The sequence below is a fragment of the Vulpes lagopus genome, chromosome 11 (assembly GCF_018345385.1).
Source record: "Vulpes lagopus strain Blue_001 chromosome 11, ASM1834538v1, whole genome shotgun sequence".
Lineage (NCBI taxonomy): Eukaryota > Metazoa > Chordata > Mammalia > Carnivora > Canidae > Vulpes > Vulpes lagopus.
The window spans coordinates 30,427,740-30,447,564 of NC_054834.1; the positions used below are offsets into that span (position 1 = coordinate 30,427,740).

The 19,825-nt window shown below is 43.1% G+C and overlaps 1 long non-coding RNA gene across 1 annotated transcript in view; it reads right to left on the bottom strand.

Annotated features, from left to right (window-relative positions):
* Window positions 1-1,532, bottom strand: part of LOC121501337 — a 42,368-nt gene extending 40,836 nt beyond the window's left edge. The window contains exon 1 of the long non-coding RNA XR_005990583.1: window positions 1,201-1,532. This is a non-coding gene — a long non-coding RNA (uncharacterized LOC121501337). The remainder of the gene's footprint in view (window positions 1-1,200) is intronic.
* Window positions 1,533-19,825: the final 18,293 nt, after the last annotated feature.

A 19,825-nucleotide genomic window follows, 5' to 3' on the forward strand; every position in this document is an offset into this window, starting at 1 on the left:
CGAGCTATGCATTTCCGTGCATGGATGCTATACTGCAATAAAAATAAAACGAAAAGCAAACAGAAAAATGAAAAACTCAAGATATAGAGAGACACTGGTAGGTCCACCTGGACTGGCGGTTGCAGGTAAATGCTGGGGAAGCAATTTGTGGAGACCACGCATCTTGGCAGTAAAAATAAAAAGTGGGGAAAAGTGCCAGGCAGTTATGATGCATTCCTCACCTCCTCCCACCAACAGCGCGCCCAGCTCCTAAATTTGTCATGATTCTCTCTGAGTTTGTGAGTTTAGGAAAAGGTGTTTGGGACACGATGCTTGGGAGAATTCAGCGGGGTCGTGTTTAGGTTTGCTTTATACTCCGTGACAGGATAAGCACTTGAAATGCAGCCTGGTGATCATACCATCTATCTCTGTCCGCGATTCTCTCCCACTCCCGGCCTACAGAGCAACCGGCACCTGATTATTTTGTAGAGCGGGGTCAGAAGAGTCACTGCTGAGTGAGAAGTGGGAGGATTTTGCTCAATATTCCTGAGTTTTGTCAACTGTAAAACAGGGCGAGAAAAATGGAAGGAGCAGCAGCTCGCTCGTAAAGTCTGACACGTGCTAAGCATCTCCCTCAAGATTTTCTTCCTCCAACGCTCACTTCTTGAGCACCTACTATGGGCCAGGCCCTCTGATCTGGCGATACAAAGCTAAGGAAGACGAGCTGCACATTAAACCCAGCCAGCCTCACTTAAACAGCATGATCATTAGAAAGGTAGAAAATACTCCCCCGGGGCTGGGGGGTAGGGGATTCCTGGAGCCCAGCAGAACCTAGGAGGGGCCTACTAGGCCCAGGCACAAAGATTGCCCCGTTGGCCCAGTCAGCTTGGCAATAGGGTATTTCATAGGACACCAAGAATAGGATTTTGCCTGTAATCGTACAGCAAGGATTTGCCAAGCAAATTACTGGTGGAAACCAGAGAAGTGTTTAGCCTAGTTAAGAATGAGGAGATTTAGAAAGAACATTTGCATTCAGACAAAGAATATGCTAATTATAACCGAATCTTATCACTTGTGAAAGCAGTTACAAGAATTTGCACCACAGATACTTCTGCTCCCCCCCTTTCCCCATTAACACTGTTCCTATAAGGACCTCAGATTAATAAGATCACAGATTAATAAAATCACAGATTAATAAGATCATATATATGTATTTCCTACCTTCGTCTCTACCAAAGCTGGGAAACTCTGGACATTATAAACGGAAAGGACATTCTGCAGAGACTTCACACCTCCCTTCTAGAATTTACTCTCATCCCTGCACTGCCAGTCATCCTTGGCCACTGGGTCCTTCGAATCAGAAGCTTGAGAATCTTCCTACGCTCTTCCTCCTCCCTGACCCCCAGCAATCCACCGATCCAGTCTGCTTTGTTCCGCCTTTCGATGACCTCAGAAATTAGTTCCCTTCTTTCCATTCCAAGTGCACGAGTTTCCAGCCCTCAGCATGTCTCATTGAACTTCTAACATGAATTAAAACTCTTCTTGGTGTGCTTATCTCCCATCTCTCCCGCATGGCACACTGTCTCAAGCCCTCTGCTGCAGAAAACTTTCTAAAATGCAAATCTGATCACATCAGCATTCCTTCAAAGACTACTGCCAGGAGAAAGAGAATAAAGTTCAAATCAAAATGCTTAACAATTTAAAAAAAAAAAAAAACAGTGGGCAAAGGATAGGAACAGATGTGTCTCGGGAAAGGAAAAGCAAATGTCTCTTACAGGTTCATAATAAGAGAAGTGTGCGTGTGAAAACTACGTGGACTCACTTGTCACACTCACACACACACACACACACACACACACACACACCAAGCTTCACAGCAATCTCTACTGGAGTATCTCTACTTCTCTACTGGAGCAGCTGTACGGAACCAGTACTTGCAAGCATAGGAAGTGGGAGCAAAAATCAGAAGAATCTGTAGACAGCTATGTGGCGATGTCCCCCCAGATTGTAACCCCACAGGCCTGCAATTCCTAGAAGATACTTATCCTAGAAGTATCCTAGAAGATACACATTCACCCTGGAGAAATTATACCTACAGATGCAAGGTTGATTGCAGCACTTTTTGTAGTAGCAAAAAATTAGAAACATAAATATCCTTTAATAGGAGACTGATTCTGGGGGTGCCTGGGGGGCTCAGATGGTTAACTGCCTGCCTTGGGCTCAGGTCACGATCCTGGGGTCCTGAGATTGAGCCCCATAGCCTGTCCCCACTCATCAGCGGGGAATCTGCTTCTCCCTCTGCCCCTGCTCGTGCGAGCACACACATTCTCTCTCTCTCTGTCTTAAATGAATAAATAACATCTTTTTTTAAAAAAGGAGACGGATTATATAAACTGCCCTACACCCACAGAATGGAATTCTATGCAGCTGGGGTTTTTTTTCAAAAAGAAGGAAGAAAAGGATAAAAAGGAAAATAGAAGAGTTTTGTCTGTACCTCTGTGGAAAGATCCCCATTGCGTGTGACAAAAGGCAAGATGCAGAGTACAGAACCCATTTGTATTGAGAACTCACACACACACACACACAATGACATTTTTATTTATTTATATGGAATAAAATAAACTTTGGAAGGATACCTAAGAAACAAATTACAGGGATCCCTGGGTGGCTCAGCGGTTTAGCGCTGCCTTTGGCCCGGTGCGTGATCCTGGAGACCCGGGATCGAGTCCCGGGTCGGGCTCCCTGCATGGAGCCTGCTTCTCCCTCTGCCTGTGTCTCTGCCTCTGTGTGTGTGTGTGTCTTTCATGAATAAATAAATAGAATCTTAAAAAAAAAAAAAAGAAAAGAAACAAATTACAGGTGACCTATAATGTGTGTGCACCATTCACTGTGTTTCTCTTTATACTTTTTGATTATTGGACCATGTGAATATATTACATACTCAAATAGTTTATTCATTAATTTTTTTTCAATGATGCATTAGCACAGCATAAAGGCCCTTCCTCATTTATGCCCTGCCCACCTCTTCAGCGTCAGGTCCTGTCTTTTCACCCCAAGAACCACTGTTGCAAAGCCTATTGGTTATGAGAAACGGAACCTCTAACTAACTAGTCTCCTTTCTTCTTTTGTCTGCTTTGTCTTCTCTGAGCAGACCTCTCTGCTTAGAATGCTCGCCACCCTTCCTCTACTGTTCCGCCATCCCATCACAGTCTACGTGACCTCTTCAAGGACCCTGTCCCAGAAAAGGGCAATGGTCAGCACACCTGCATATGCTCAAAATCCCTAGAATTTGCTTGGGTGCCACTCTTCTCATCCGCATGTGCCTTGATGAGCCCCCGGTCAACCTGGGACTCAGATAGTGGCCGCTCCTCGAGATGCCCACTTGACTTTCTTTAAAAGTCTTTCTCCCTCTTCCCATGAGACAGGTGTAGGACTTAATCACACCTTTTTCTAGCTTGTCCATTGTCTCATTGCTCCCATTAAAAGTGAAATCTTTCAGGGAAGTGTTTTTCTCTTAATAGTAATAACACTTAATATTTATTTAGCACTTACTGAGCTATGACAGCACTATCCAAATAGAATTTCTTTGGTGATGGAAATATTCTGTATCTGACCCCATGTGGCTGTGGAGCACCTGGAATGTGGCTAATGTGACTGAGTAATTGAATTTGTAAATTATCTGATTTGAATCCATTTAAACGTAAATTTTTTAAATCTCGTGTAGTTAGTAGACTCAGTATTGGGCAGTGTGGCTCTAAGCTCTGTGATAAGTCCTGTATACACATTATCACAGTTAATCCTTACAAGAACCCTGCAAGGGGGATAACAGCACTTATCTCCATTTCACAGATAAGAATATCTGAGCCTCCACCCCTAGTTCGTTTCCTAGGGGTGGTGGAAGGGGAGGAGGGCGGGGGGTAGAGGGGAATGGGTGACGGGCACTGAGGCGGACACTTGACGGGATGAGCACTGGGTGTTTCTCTGTATGTTGGTAAATTGAACACCAATAAAAATTAATTTAAAAAAAAAAAGAATATCGAGCCTCAAAGAGTGTAAATGGCTTCCCTACAATCACTCAGCTACAATACGATGAATCTGAGATTAGTAAATGCACCACCTTGAGCCTCTGCATCCTATTCCAAAAAGACCTTTCTGGGACACCTGGGTGGCTCAGCAGCTGAGCATCTGCCTTTGGCTCAGGGCATGATTCTGGGGTTCCAGGATCGAGTCCCACATCAGGCTCCCCACAGGGAGCCTGCTTCTCCCTCTGCCTGTGTCTCTGCCTCTCTCTCTGTGTCTCTCATGAATAAATAAATAAAATATTTTTTAATAAAGACCTTTCCAACCCCCCAGAGTGTTTCCTCTTATTCCTTCCTGGTCAATCCCCACCAAACACCAGCCCCCAAAGGCAACCGCTCTTCAGATTTCTTCCACCACAGATGACTCTCGTCCGCTCTAGAATTTCATATACATGGAACCATTCAGTATACACTCTTTTATGTCTGGGTTTTTCCATTCTCCATAACATTTTTGAACGTCATCCATGTTGATGTATCAGTAATCTGTTCCTTTTTATTCCTGAGTAGTATTCCATGAGATGAATATACCATGGTTTGTGTATCCACTCTCTACTGATGGACATTAGGATGACTTGGGGCTATTATGAGCAAAGCTCCTATGACCATTCCTGCACAAGTCTTTTCATGCATATGTTTTCATTTCTTTTGCTAAGTGTCTAGAAGTACGATTTCTAGTTCACACGAGAGGCACATGTTTAACTTCAGACTAAGCTTTTAGCCTCATGGCCAAAGTAATTGCCCTATTTTACACTCCAGCAACAATGCGTTAGAATTTCAGTTGTTCCAAATACTCGCCATCGTTTGATCTTCTTAGTCTTTGTAATTTTAGCTATTTTCGTGAATGTAAAATGGCATCTTGTTGTGGTTTTAACTTGCATTTCCCTAATAGCTAAAAATGTCAAGCACTCTATCATGTGCCTGTTGGTCATTTGTATGTCTTCCTTTGTGGCTTGCCCATGTATGTGTTTTACCCATTTTTCATTGAGTTGTCTTTTGTTGTTTTACAGGCGTTCTTTGTATATTCTGGATAAAGTCCTTCATCAAGGTACATGTTTTGTGAATATTTTCTCCAATCTGTTGCTTCCCTACTGATTTTTTCATGTGTAGTGCATTATATCATATCGTGTTTATGCATTCATACAGTGTTTTCTGTTGAGAAGTTAAAATTTGGCAATTTCTAATTTTTCAACTTTCCCTTTATGTTATTGCTCTCTAGGTCTTATTAAGAAACATTTGCCTTCCCTGATGTCACGAAGATAGTCTCTGATGTTTCTTTCTAGAAGTTTTAAGGTTTCAATAGTTGACCCTGTACAGAAGGCCTATCTTTCACTTGTACAAAATTGTGTTATCAATAAAGTGCAGAGGTACATTCTGGATTGTTCTATTGCCCATTTCTTTAAGCCAGGCACCACATATCCCAATATCCCATTTTCTGTATATTCTGGCCTGAAGTTGGCAAAGGTGAAGAGGCATGAGTTTGGGGAAGAAATAGAGCAGCAGCCATACTTGATGAGGTTTTCATTGGAAGTAATGAGAGGCAGACGTGGAAGTGCCAACAGGATCCAACTTTCCTGTCTGCCCCATTCCATATCCAGCACTTCTTCCTGACAGCATGTGCTTGGGACCAGCAGCCAGCCCAGCCCCACCAGACACTTTGCTCCAAACTCACAGGGGCAGTAGCCATGAAGAACCAATATCCTTGGGGAGACTTCTATGCCAGCCCTTTCTGCAGTCCCTGTCATGGCACCTTGATGTGTCCAGCTTCAGATTTCCCTCCAGGCTTCAGCCCTCTCGGCTGCACTAGGGCTGCTTGGCAACCTCTCTCTGATCTTCAACTCCCTCTATTGGAACTTTCCTTCCCCTACTTGTTCCCATGTTTGAGTGTTACATTCCTAGTGTTCAGCTCCCCTGATCGAATCCTTACTGAGGCAGTGAAGAAGTGATGGAGAGGGTGGGAGGAAGGGCACAAAGATTAATCACCTTCGTGTTGCAGAGACTATTATGAGAATTACTTGGAAGCCACCAGCTGTTTGCCTACAGCTAAAAGACTGTCCTGTCATGGTTACTGGTACAGAGGAAAGAGCACTGAGTTTGCTCCCGTTTCTGTCATGTACTGTGTGGACTTGGATAAGTCCTTTCAGCATTCATGTCCAGTTCCACCACTTTGTCATATGCTCACTCTCTTACCACACAGGATTGCATTAAGGACACCACAGGACCCAGTGTTTCATGCTCTGTAAACCAAAACACGCACTTCAGCTTGTCACCACTGTAATCCTCATTATTACCATCATCATTCTTGCAATGATCTACTTGCCTCTCTCCCATGAAATAAGATCGTCATTTTGGCTTCCCTTTACAAGGCCCAGATGACAGTTTAGAAGAGGAAAGAGGAGCTGGAGATGACAAGCTGCTCTCAAGTTTTTGTGTTCCCTCTGGATTTCTGTTCTTTTTCTTCCACCAATGCCCTTCGACCACATAGACCAAACTGGTTGAACCACTCTGGCCCCTGGGAGAGTTAATGCATATTCAGGTTAAGAAATCATGCATGAGCCTTGCAAAGCATCCTGTCCAATAAGCTCTCAGCCACACCGCAGGGTATCCCACTCAGGGTGATTATCTGCTAGAGGAGAAACCAAGAGAGTTCTTCAGATGGCAGCAGTTAAGTCACATGAGTCTGCTCCTTTTAAACTAATTGATGTAACGTCTGCCATCTTGCCTTTGTCTCACTGAAGGGGAGCAGGAGTGTGGAGGAGCTGAAACCACAGAAATAGTGATGAGGTAAAAACACGACATAGGTGAAAAAGCAGTGTTCATTCAGGAGACCCGAGTTCCACTCTTTGCTTGAGGAATAACCTTGAGGGACTTCAATAAATGCTGGCTTCCCATGAAACTCTCCAAGTTCATACTGGCAAAGTTGTTTCCATTCTGCTGTCCACAGAGACATGAGGTTCCATGTTGGGGACAGAGCTCTGGTCCAGTCACTGGGGTAGCCAATGGGATGGGATGCTGGCCTCTGCATTTCTTCAGTTTTATACCTCCTCTGCCTCATACGTTCAAGTTCAGAGTAATACTTTAGTATTACTTAAAAAAAAAAAGCTCGAAAACATATTGTACTGGATGCTCTCTAAGACTGCTTACAGCTTTGAATGCTATGAAATGTTATTTACAGCCAATTCCCCCTATCCTAACAGAAGCAATATCCTGGCTCCCATCATGCAAAACCTTATTTATTCATTCGTTTGCACTTTAATTCATTAATTAATTCAACAAAAGAGTCATTGAATAGCAGACATAGAATTTGGGGCTAAGAGAAGAAAAATGAATTTAAAAGCTCCCTTTACAATTGGCTCCCATAGGCCTAGGGGATCATACAAACAAATGAAAAAACCATAATAAAATGTGATAAATGCTATAATAGAAGTTGGTAAAAATGGCTGTAGGGATATAAAGGAATCCATTCATTCTGCTAGAGGGCTTGGGAAACGTACCACATTATAGTTTCTTATTTCTGCAAGGCATTGACTTGCAGACTTGCATTTTTGTTTGGGTTCATATTCAAATGATTTCTTCATTTCCTGAGCAGGGAGGAATAGTTCTTAGATTTGCTGGGCAACAGGCTTAGTTAGGCCACCAGAGCTGGAAAATGTGTCACAGATCATTCACAAATGGGAAAATCCACATATGGGCAAGTCAGAGATGCCCACGGATGGCTTCAGTATCAAATGAAGAAAACCTAACAAAGAGTGTCCAGGTGTACCCTGTCAAGCACACTCTCAGCACATTACTCCAATATAAAAAATAAGTACAGTGGAGAAAGAGCTATGTTTTCCACGTGCCTAAATCACGGCCTCACGCTCCTCTCTAACTATGAAAAAGGTTTGCATCCATTCTCAAGACACATATTTCATTTGGCTTGTTGACAGTTTGTGAAGGGCAAGAAGGATTTCTCCCTCTCACGTCTGATCAAATGCACAAAGAGAGGTGCCAGCAATTAACTTAAAACTTTGGCAACGGCAGTGTCCCATGCCTCATTTAACAATAAGTCTACAATTTCTGACCCCATAATGATGTCGTCCCTCATAACTTATTCCCCTGGTTACCCACTGCTCACTTATCATAGGTTTGCAGCTTTGAACTCTTCTTTGCCTCTATAAATTTCCCAAATCACGCCTTTCGTGCAATTTATGAAAATCTATGGAACTTCTTAACACAAAGCATATAAATGTATAGAAAAGTTTTGCTCTCTGGTCTACATTTAGCATTGTGAGAAAAGTCATAAAACATGGGGATTTGGGGGCCTTTCTCCAAAGGAGTCTAACATAATTCAAAATCTACACCTCTATAGACACCATCAATTTTCTTATTAATATTGGCAGTAATTCTGATAGGATCCATTGCATATAAAATGTTACTCAAAGTGCTTCATTCACAGCTATTGTGAATCCATAGCAATATCTCCTAATTTTCCAGCGTGAGATACAATTTTAGTGAAATTAAAACTGGACAACTCAAATTTCTATAATTCATTACACTCAGTGCCAATTATCAGATTTCTGAGATTATACTTAACTCTGATGCATCCTTTAAGACTCATCCTAAATGCCACCTCCTCTATGAAGCCAGTCACCATCTCAACTCACATATACTCTCTCTTCTATGAAATAAGAGCACTTGGCTTATTTACCTATAATTTTACAATTAAAATCACCATGCTTTAAAGTAAAATATTGCTATCATTCTTGCTTGTGGTTTTCTTCTTTTCACGAAAGTAAGTACCTCATTTTCTCAAGTACAGAGTAAGTATCTCATGCTTTACTTCTCTTTGTACTGCTCATCACAGCAAGTACTCATTCATCCATGCAATCATGCATCTATTCCACAGATAATTGATGAGCAACTACTGAATGTCAGAAACTATGCAGGACACCAGAATTACAAGTCAGTGTCCCCATCCCAAGCAATATAGTTTAGTGGGAAAACAAACCAGTATATATGTACTTACCATCCAGAGTGAATTGTGTATTAATGAGTAGGCCCTGGGAGATGTGGAAGTCCACCAGAAAGCCCTCAGAACTAGAACTGAGTCCTTCTTGTGGGACTTCGAGAATAGGCAAGGCAAGGAATGTATGCAAGTAAAAAGAAAGTCATGAGCAAAAGTCTGGAGAAGACATAGATAGATAGGACAGTGCTATAGAGATGGAAGACACCTGAAAGTTACTGTTAGTTGACGTGGAATGAACAAAGAAGGAAAGGGGGGGATAAAAAGGAGGAAGGATGGGAGGCCTGGGTGGCTCAGCCAGTTAAGCATCTGCCTTCAGCTCAGGTCATGATCCCAGGGTCTTGGGATCGAGTCCCCCATAGGGCTCCCTGCTCATCAGGGAGTCTGCTTCTCCCTCTCTCCTACTAACACTCTCTGTTGCTATCTTTGTCTCTCTCAAACAAATAAATAAAAAATTTTGAAAAAAAAAAACAAACCATTTTAAAAAAAGGAGGAAAGATAAAATCAAAAGAAATTTCAGGGTTTTTAATTTTTAACACAGAATATTAAAAAGTACATGCAATTTTAGTTCTTTGTTGGAAGTCTTCTGTTGAAAACTACTCTAAACAACACAAATAAACTAATTACTAAATATTGGATTCACTTTTAAGGAAAGTGAATAAAACTCTTATTGGAAAAAAAAAAAAAAAGATGTTTAGCTACCTGAGGCAGCTTGCCTTGTACAGGGAGCTAAATGTCGTTATTTCCAAGGATGAGTGTGCTTTATTCACTAAGATAAGACTTGATTACACCTTTCCTTTTTAGGATCCCTGAGGGCTGGGTAATTCTATGATGGTGGTATTCTTCTTGAACTAAATAAAAATAACTCTCTATGTGTTGAGGGGACAAGGTAGGAAGAAGGAGTCAAGTAAGATACTAAGAATATACTTAATTGAATCATTCCACTTATTGTATAGGAGTCAAAGATTCTCAGAAATAGGCTTTTCTAAAATAAATCAACCAATATATAGGAAGTGACATTCCCTTGCCTTAATTCAAATCTCTCAAGAGACAATAATGATAATATCTACCAGCTATCAGGAATTTATTTGGTACTGAAAATGTGCTGAGGATTGCATATATTCTTCTATCTTCAAGAACACTCTGAAAGTTAGGCATTATTGCTTGCATTAGGAAATACTCAGTAAATGTTTGTGAAATGAGTGAATAAAAGCTCCACCTAGCAAATTACTCTAGAAGCAATTCAATCTACTCATCCGACAATAAAAATTGAGGAAACGCCATGTGCTGTGTATCTAGCAAATCTTGCAGCTTCCTGGGAATCTGAACCCTGTTGGCCCTTAGAGAAAATAACCAAATAGACATGCAAATATATAACCCATCCACGGTACTTGGCACATTTGAAATATTTACCGAATGACTTTATAGGTGAATGAGTGAACAGATGTGTACAAGAACAGTAAAACCGTTCCCAAGCCAATATATTGAGGAACCCTTTAAGAGACCAAAGAAAGAACCCATATTGCTTCCTTCTGAAACACTCAACCAAAATAAGCCTTTTTCCTGCAACGTGTGGGAGCAGTAACTTCATTCCCTACTTCTACCTTTTTCACACTGCTGCACACTACCCTAAAGCCAAATGGAAGGAAGAATGCAGCAAAGAGAGAAACCGAACATCGCCAGCCCTTGCCTTAACAATAAAAGAGTTGGGACAAATTCGATGGATTTGATCAATGGATCTAACAAAATAATTTGAGACTTTATGGCTTATTGATCAAGGAACTATGCCTGAGAGGTGCCCATCCATCACCTCTGAGGCCAGAGAACTCCCAGAGAAAACACTGCTCCTGCTGCAAATCACAGTCTCCCTTCTGAATTCAAAAGTTCAATGGCTCTCTCTACCAGAAAAACCTCAGCAAGGCCTAACAAGGCAATATTCTTTCTGCAGGAAGGGAGAATGAACAGTTAGGAGGCAAAAGGGAACAGAAACTGAGTACACATTTTGAATATAATTCTCACCCTGACCTTGTCAGATAAGTGATGGGATCCGTATTCCATGGACAAGGAAAATGAGGTTCAAAGCAGTGAAGTACCCCATTAGACACACACAGCCAGGATGTGCATTTATGCCAGAGCTTTCAAGTTTCAACCCCACTCTTCCTCTCCAGCCAGTTCATCAGCCTCTACAGGGATATATTTTCTATGGGAGTTGGAATCAGAACATTTCTATAGTAGGGAATATAATATCCAGATAAAAATAGTAATCATAACCCTCTAGAATTCATTTTTCAAGGAAAAACATTATCCAGGAGCTCCAAGGTGCCAACAGTCTTCTAAACCCTGGAATCCAACAGTGAACATAGGTAGCCCCAGGCCTTGCCCTCATGGAGTTCACCTTCTGGTGTAAGAGACAGTAAATGCTTAAGCAATAAGTGTGTGCACGCATGTGTGAGTGTGTGTTTGTGTGTGTGTGTGTGTGTGTGTGTGTGTAACAAGTTCACTTAACAACCTGGGTTCAGTGGAGTGTGAAGCAAAAATCTTCGTTTTGTTTTTTGTTTTTTTGTTTTTTTTTTTTTTTTCTTAATCATCTGAACACATTTTAATGTGCAAAGCTGAAGCTTTCTTTCTGACCCCTGGGTGAAATCTAGTGCACCTAGCATAGCATTTCTCATCATTTCCAGGTATTATTGAACAATCTCATTCTCAGAAACTTTAAAGATTAATCCAAATTAATATTCACTATCACTCTCATTGACTTTTGGGTTTTAGTGTATCCTCCATCATGGGCTGAAAAATGGGCAACAGGAAAGGGGGGTGGGGGCATGGTACGTTCCTCCCTGTCTCTTTAGTCCTTTTCACTCCTGATTTCATTGTCTCTGATTCCTTTAGGGCTGGTGGAGAGTAAGGAGGGAAAAGAAGGAAGATAATTAAGGTGCAGGAAAGGTGAGTTCAGGACAACTGTAATCTGGCCCTTTCTCTTCGGGGCACTTTGTAGACCTTTTGGTGAGCTCATCTCACTAGGGATCTCTCTCAGGAGCACTTCCTGGCAAGAGTCTTGCCTCCCAATCAAGTGGCCTCCTAAATCATGACCACTTCAGACCCCACTCACCCACTCACCCTTCCTAATGCATACCCCTACAGTGCCAGTCAACATGACCCCTCCAGTCTTTTTGTGGGTACCTTCCACCAGCAGGGACCCTCTTGGGTAAGATCTTGTTCAAGAAGATTAAAGGTTGGTTACATTATTCAGGCTAACCTGATATGCTGAATGGTAGGAGTACTGCCATCGATGAATGAAGCTTGCTCTCACAGTGGCCCTTCCCTGTGGCTCAAGCCAGGCCCTCTGAATCCCACCTCCAGGTCTAGACAGGAAGGAACCTGGCACCAGTCAATCCCTGTATCCACCAATCTCCCACTTCCACCAAGATCCAGGGACAGAAGTCACATTTGCTGAGCAATTTTCTTGTGGACCATTTAGTTGGCTTATGTTAGAGAGGAGATTCTCCTTCCCCCTGAGAGAAGGAGTCAATGCACAGCACAGCCACTGGCAATCCTCTTTATGGGGTCCTTCCTCTCATCAATCATCTCACCTCTGCTTACATGCCCTTGAGATGGGCGAAGGGGTGAGGGCTGCTGGACAATTTTAAAGTCTCCTCTCACAGATATACATAGAAGGCCTGACACGTTTTAAAAAATGTATAAGCAATTAACACCTTTTGCCTTCCCCTTTGCAACCTCAGATAAATCTAAGATGACAGAGAAACTTTCATCATACGATCTGTTACATACACAATATAGCTTCACTTAGTAATGAGTGTTACGGTAAACAATAAAGCAGAGGAAGTTGAGAGAGTATCAAAGAGAACATCGACATTGCAGGGGCCGCTCCAGATAAGATGGGAGGACAAGGCCACTCAGAAGAAGAGACATTGAAGCTGCAACCTGAATGAAGTGGAACACTAAGTCACGCCAACAGCAAGGGCAGGAGCGTGAAACAGAGGACACAGCAAATGCTCAAGCCCTGAGGTGGAACACCAAGTTTCTGCAGGAATTATGAAGACAGCTAATGAAGACACGGTTAAGTGAAGGGAAGATATCATAGAAGTGGATATAACGGAGACAGGTATAAGCCAAACAATGTGAGACCTCCAGATTATACGAAGCCAGTAGGAGTTGAACCCAAGATTGATGGAAGTCACTGGAGAGTTTCAACCAGGGTGGTATTACGAGTCTGGTTTTGTGTATCATTTTTTTAAATATTTTATTTATTTATTCATAAAAGACACACAGAGAGAGGCAGAGACACAGGCAGAGGGACAAGCAGGCTCCTCAAGGGGAGCCTGATGTGGGACTCAATCCCGGAACCCCGGGATCACGACCTAAGCCAAAGGCAGACGCTCAACCACTGAGCCACCCAGGTGTCCCAGGTTTTGTGTTTCAAGTATCACTGGCTGTTAGGTGAATAATAGATGGTGGAGTTATAATTATCCATAATTGCAAACTATGTTGAGGATCTAGTGAGAACATCATGCTTGATGTCTATGGTCACCTTAGTTGTAAAACTTATATACACAGAGCTATGAAGGAGCAAAGCCAGATACCACGTAAAACTACTAGTTTCCCTTGGACATTAATTAGTCTCATGCATGAACCTTAAGGCTAGAAATTAAAAATAACATACTCGAGATCACAGAAATAGGTTAACTCAGGGTAGTAAAATTAATAATTATGAAATGTATTCAAGAACAATGCTTAAAGGAAGTGTGTCTGGACTCTGTTGCTGCATAACACATCATGCCAATCTTGGCAACCTAAAAAGACAACATTTTTAAAAGATTTTTATTTATTTATTTATTTAAGAGAGAGAGAGAGAAAGTATGAATAGGGAGGAGGAGCAGAGAGAGAGGGAGAAGCAGACTCCCCACTGACCAGCGAGCCTGACTCAAGGCTCAATCCCAGGACCCTAGGATTATGACCTGAGCTGAAGGCAGACACTTAATTGAGCTGCCCAGGTGCCCCAAAAAGACATTTTATAACATCTAATGGTTTTTGTGGGTCAAGAACTCTGGGAAGGCTAGGCTAAGTGGTTCAGGCTTGGGGTCTCTCAGGTAGCTACAGTCCAGTGCCACTGAAGCTAGCCCAGCAGTGCTGAGCTACTACCCTATTTTCATATTATCTCATGGCTTCTCCATGAGGTTTTTCAGCCTGAGCTAGTTGGGGTTTCCTCATAGCATGGTGGCCTTAGGACAGTTAGATTGCATCCAGGAAGGCTTATGGCTTCAGCACAAGAATTCCAGCTAACAAGGTGGAAGCTTTATCTCATCTGCCACATTCTTTTGGTTACAAGTGAGTCACAGGCCCTCTGATATTCCGGGGAAAGGGATAGAGACTGCCCCCCACCATCTCCCAGGGGGAAAAGTGTCCAGCTCACATTGCAAGAAGAGCCTGTAGAAGTGGAGCCATTATTGCAGCCAATGGTAGGAAATACAATCTGCCACATGACACCTAACATGGAAGAGACTATTACAGAAAGGATTCAGAGTATAAGTAAAAATGCAGAGATGAGACAGAAAAAACTACTTTTGACCATCAGAACTGTTTCGTGGTAAATTATTTTGTTTGTTTGTTTCATAGTAAATTAAAAAAAAATTGGAAATAGGATCAAGATGTGTAACACTGTGCACAAATGATAAGTGCCTCTCTTAGATGCCTACACTCACAGACTCATGCATGCACACATATGCATACACATATGCACATGCACACAGACACACAAATGCACATGCACACACAACCCAGCCCCCAGAACCCTCTGACTCCCAACTGTGGTTATGTCTGCTGTGACCAGTGCTTTTATCCACAGTATTGGGGCAACTTAGCAACTGTGCCCCACCACTTCCGTGTCCATTTTGTATCCTTGGAGAGCTTCCTCTGACCCTACTGGAGATTTGTTGATGGTTGTCCTCTCAACTCAAGACAAAGTAATTTCTCTGGAATTCCTCTGTCATCCATCGTCCTCACGTGAACAGCCTGGAGACGTGGAGGTGCAGAGTGCGTGGCTCCAGTGCCATGGATTGGCCGGGCTCCAGCTTCTTACTCCTAGCAACCTTGTTCTGCCATTTGATGCTAAATATAGAACGTAAGGGGCAGGGTGAGAACTCCAGAGTCCCAGACAAATTCTAATTCTTCCCGTCTCTCCATCTATCACCATCTGCTTATCTCACCATTTTATGGTGCTTATCATCCCAGTGCTTCGTTATTTCCTGATCCATCATTCTGCTCCAAGCTAATCCATACCTTCGAAGTGGGACACAAAGTTTACTGGTATCACAACTACTAATGATACCATTAAAATATCAACAAACCAGAGTGCAGCTTGCCAGATTCCTCAGTAAATGAGAAATGAATAAAAAGCATCAAAGGACAGGAAACAACTTTATATAAAAGAGTTGCCCAAAGGGGAAACTTCTAGAGTTTTTGCAGCACATGTACACTATGCCAATCTGTGTCTTTTGTAACGACAGCCACCCCAAAACACTATTAATGTTGAAAGATTTGGCAAATAAGCACTCTGGTATATTGAGAAGAGCTGCATTAGATTTTAGAGACCCTAGATCAAAACGGACCTCTTCCATCACTGTTAGTGCAAGGCTACCGAAACCTGGCTCTGCGGTCTTCAGTGACACCCTGGGCTTGGTTCCTGATCTGTTAATGGAGGGAATGGAGTGGGTAATTTCTCTGTTTCCTCTTAGGTTTCTGCTTTGAAGATTCAGAATGTTGTGCTTGGCATATCCCAATGAAATAGAAGATCCAACTAACTAGAACATTCATTCCCGTACATTGTATTTAACAAAGTTCCACTTTAATAGTAAAAATAGCTACTTCTTCTATCGGTAAGTCAATAGAGCTCACACGCTTCCACATCCATCTATGCTCCAGGTTACCTTCAAAATGTTGTCCAAAACTCATAGATGGCCCATATTCCTATGCCCTACCAAGTACATGATATTGAGGGGACAGATGCAATTACACAACAGGCAGTTTATATGGCTCTTTTTTCTTGATTTAGAAGAATACTTTTAGAATCGTTCAGAAGGAAAAACAGAACTTACAGATACCTAAGTCATACACAATATTCCTGTATTGGAGCATCATAATAATCTTGTGGAGACACATAGAAGAAATATCTAAGCTCGACTAGAAGCCCAAGTCAAGGCTAAGTTTGAATCAACTGCCTAAAAATAATGCCTTGAATCTTTAGAGCACTTTCAAATTTAGAAAACACATTCACAAGATTATTTCACAATGAATCTCACAATGGCCCTGAGTCCTTGTAAACTGAAGTGTTGTTCATCTCATTTCACCGGTGAAGCAACTGAGCTCAAAGAGGGTAAGTGGCTTGCTCCAAAACACAAAGGCAACTAGAGGTGGGATCAGGACCTAACAGAACCACCGAATTCAAAGTTCTGAGGGACCTTGAGGGTTATCCACTGAATCTTTCATCCGAGGCTTCAGTTCTATGGCAGTGATGGCCAGCTGCCCATCAGAACTGGGGCTCTCTTTTCTAGGGTGTGGATTTATAACTGGGACGCGGCCTTCCAACCAGGGTCCACGTTCCCCAGTCTGTCCTGTATCCAGGAGAAATCATATTACCACTCACTGCCAATACCAGGTGAGCAGAAGTGATCTAGATCACCTCTAGGCCCAGATGGGTAAGGAGAAGCTCTCCTTATTCCGTCTCCACCGTCTCTTCCCTGACTCAGAGGACGCTGAAGCCCAAGGAGATGGTGGCGCTAAAGATAGCAGGTGCCCTGAATCACCACAAGGAAGAAAGTGTATCTGCCAAAGGGGAAACCCTCACATGGACTCTACATGAACAAGAATCTTAAATTGTGTTAAGAAACTGACATTATTTATTTTTCTCCGTAGTTAGCATTATACCAATGTACCCACACCCCCACGCCCCCACTCAACCCCCCACAAGCTCCCTGCCTCCAATCAAACACAGTGGAGAGGGAGGGGCTCACTCCTACCACAGGCAGATCATCGCATGTCTGGATGGCTTCCCACCATTAGGCAGCTTTCCTTACACTGAGTAAACTTTTTCTTCTGTTATCTCAGCTGGATCACGGCATGCCTTTGAACTCACACAGAACTGATGTACCGCCTCTTCCACATAACTGGTGTCTGTCTCTAACCCTTTATTAGGACCTCTCTTTATTATCAACTACTGGTTCTTTGGAAAACCCATGTTTCTACAAGATCCTAAGTTCCTCTTCTCTGGCAGCCCTGGTGTCCTTCTGGGCAAAGGACAAGGGTTTGATTAATACCACATGTCTAATGGAAGCTCGTCCTAATTTTGGAGTTGAGCTCTCACCTCTTTTGGAAACATTCACAAATTCATTTAGACCTGCTTAGGTTCTTTCTCTGCTGTGTTGCTACAGCTCCTTTCATGTTTTTCTATCATAACCCTTCTCACATGATACAAATTGTAATCTACCCCCCCCCATTTGATAAAGGCATCTGAGCTGAGTCGACCAGCAGCAAGAAGCCCATGTACCATTCGTTCATCACACACAGAACCACAGCTTGCACAACTCCAGGGGGCATCATTCCTTCATAGTCCTTAAGGCTGTGCCATGAGGTAGCCCTGAGCACAGAACCCTCCTCCCCCCCGGGGCCCAGAAGGTGATTCAAATGTGCCATTCTTTACTCTTGTTCTCAAGCTACCCGTCAGACCATGTTGTGGGTACCTGGAGAACCCATATCCCTTTTCCCCTTCTCACTCCTTTTCTGTCTCTCCTATTGCACATACCCAAATCCCACCTCCATCCTCTCCTATACGTCCTTTGTGCCCTGCATTCAAGCAGAGCAGACATATTGTGTTTAGAAATGGAGCACCAGGGGCATCTGGGTGACTCAGGGGTTGAGCATCTGCCTTTGGCTCAGGGCGTGATCCTGGGTTCCTGGGATTGAGTCCTGTATGGGATTCCCCACTGGAAGCCTGCTTCTCCCTCTGCCTGTGTCTCTGCCTCTGTGTGTGTGTGTGTGTGTCATGAATAAATAAATAAAAGCTTTTTTAAAAAATGAAGCACCAAAGAGACAACAAATTTCAAGCCTGCTCACACGAGTACTTCTCCCCACACTGCTTGAGAAATCCCTACATTCAGACATCTCCCCCATGGGGAGGAAGATTGACATGAGGGAGAAGACTGAGCAGTTCAATGGGGAAGGAGAAAGAGTGAAAGAAGTTGAAAGCCCCAATGCTTCCTTATTTGCTTATATGTCTTCTCCTCTGACCTACTATATATTCATTAACTCACTTATTTGAAATTTCTGTAACATTTATTTGCTAGGTACTAGGCACTGTTCCAAGCATTTTGCAAATGTTAATTCATTTTATCCTCATAGTCCCTCCATAGGTAGCATCTCCTGTTTTCCCTCTTTTAGGGATGAGGAAACTGGAGACAGATGTCTTGTGACTCACCTGATGTCACCAATCAGTAAGGGTTATATCAGGATTTGAACCCAGAACCCAAGCTGTTAACCACTACCTCTCTGCTGCCACCTAGAGGGGCTCCTTGAGAGTTTGTTGGGAGGTTTGGCCAGGGATCACAGCTACTTGTATGCCCTTGACCAAAGAATAGTCCTCGTGTATCAGGGAAGTTCATCCTCTTCGACCAAGTGTGTAGCTTTGGGAGGGAAGCATATGGAATGGTGAGAGCCACCTACCAAGCCAGATTAGCTGAATTAGAGGAAGTTCATCCTCTTCGACCAAGTGTGTAGCTTTGGGAGGGATGCATATGGAAGGGGAGAGCCACCTACCAAGCCAGATTAGCTGAATCAACCCTGGCAATAAAGGGAGTGACCGATGTCACAGCCAGACCGCCCTCTCATCCTAGAAGAGTCCTTTGAAAATAAGAGACTGGATCCTACTCTTGTATCCCCACAAGCTGGCACTAGTTTCTGCAAGACAGTAGGCATTAAAAATTGCTCGAATCAATGAGTGAGTGAATGAACGAACAAATGAACAAACAAATGAATGAATATCTCACCTGATTTACTCAGAAAGGATGCCTTGATGGGAACTGACTCCATCATGAGTTTGCAGCCATTTCCAGGCACACATCGTCCCTTTGCGTTGTTGCTCCCCACTACACAACAGAGAGAGGCACACAATGCTTCTCCCAGATGCCTAACGACAAGCTGAAATCAATCTACCCACTTGCAGACAGTAACACCAAGGAGGACCTCCCAGATGCCTAACGACAAGCTGAAATCAATCTACCCACTTGCAGACAGTAACACCAAGGAGGACATGGTAATCCTGTCCACTTCAAAATGTATTCTCTGCATACGCAGCCCCAGAGAAGATGCCTCAGGAGGAAAGGTCCTCTACTGCAGGGGCCCCTCCCCATGGAAAGCAAAACATCATGTGCCCCAGCGATATGGAGTCACTCCAGTCACATCCCTTCTGAGGCAGGGGTGTGGAGGTGAGAGAGCAGCCACCAGAGCTGCTGCTATTCCTGCTTAGGAAGCAGCATCAGGGCAATTTGCTGGCTCACCTAGAGGAGGTCACCGGTATGGCCTCCTTTGCCTTGTTCTCATCGACAGGCTGGAAAGGATTCCGGGTCTCCCATCCTAGAAGTGAGGGAACTAAAGCAAGGCTCACAGTGTTTCATTGACACGTGCGGGTTCACAGGGCTGATCATCTGAACTCTGGATCAGGACTTTGGACAGGAACCCCTTGCTTTTCATTTTTGCA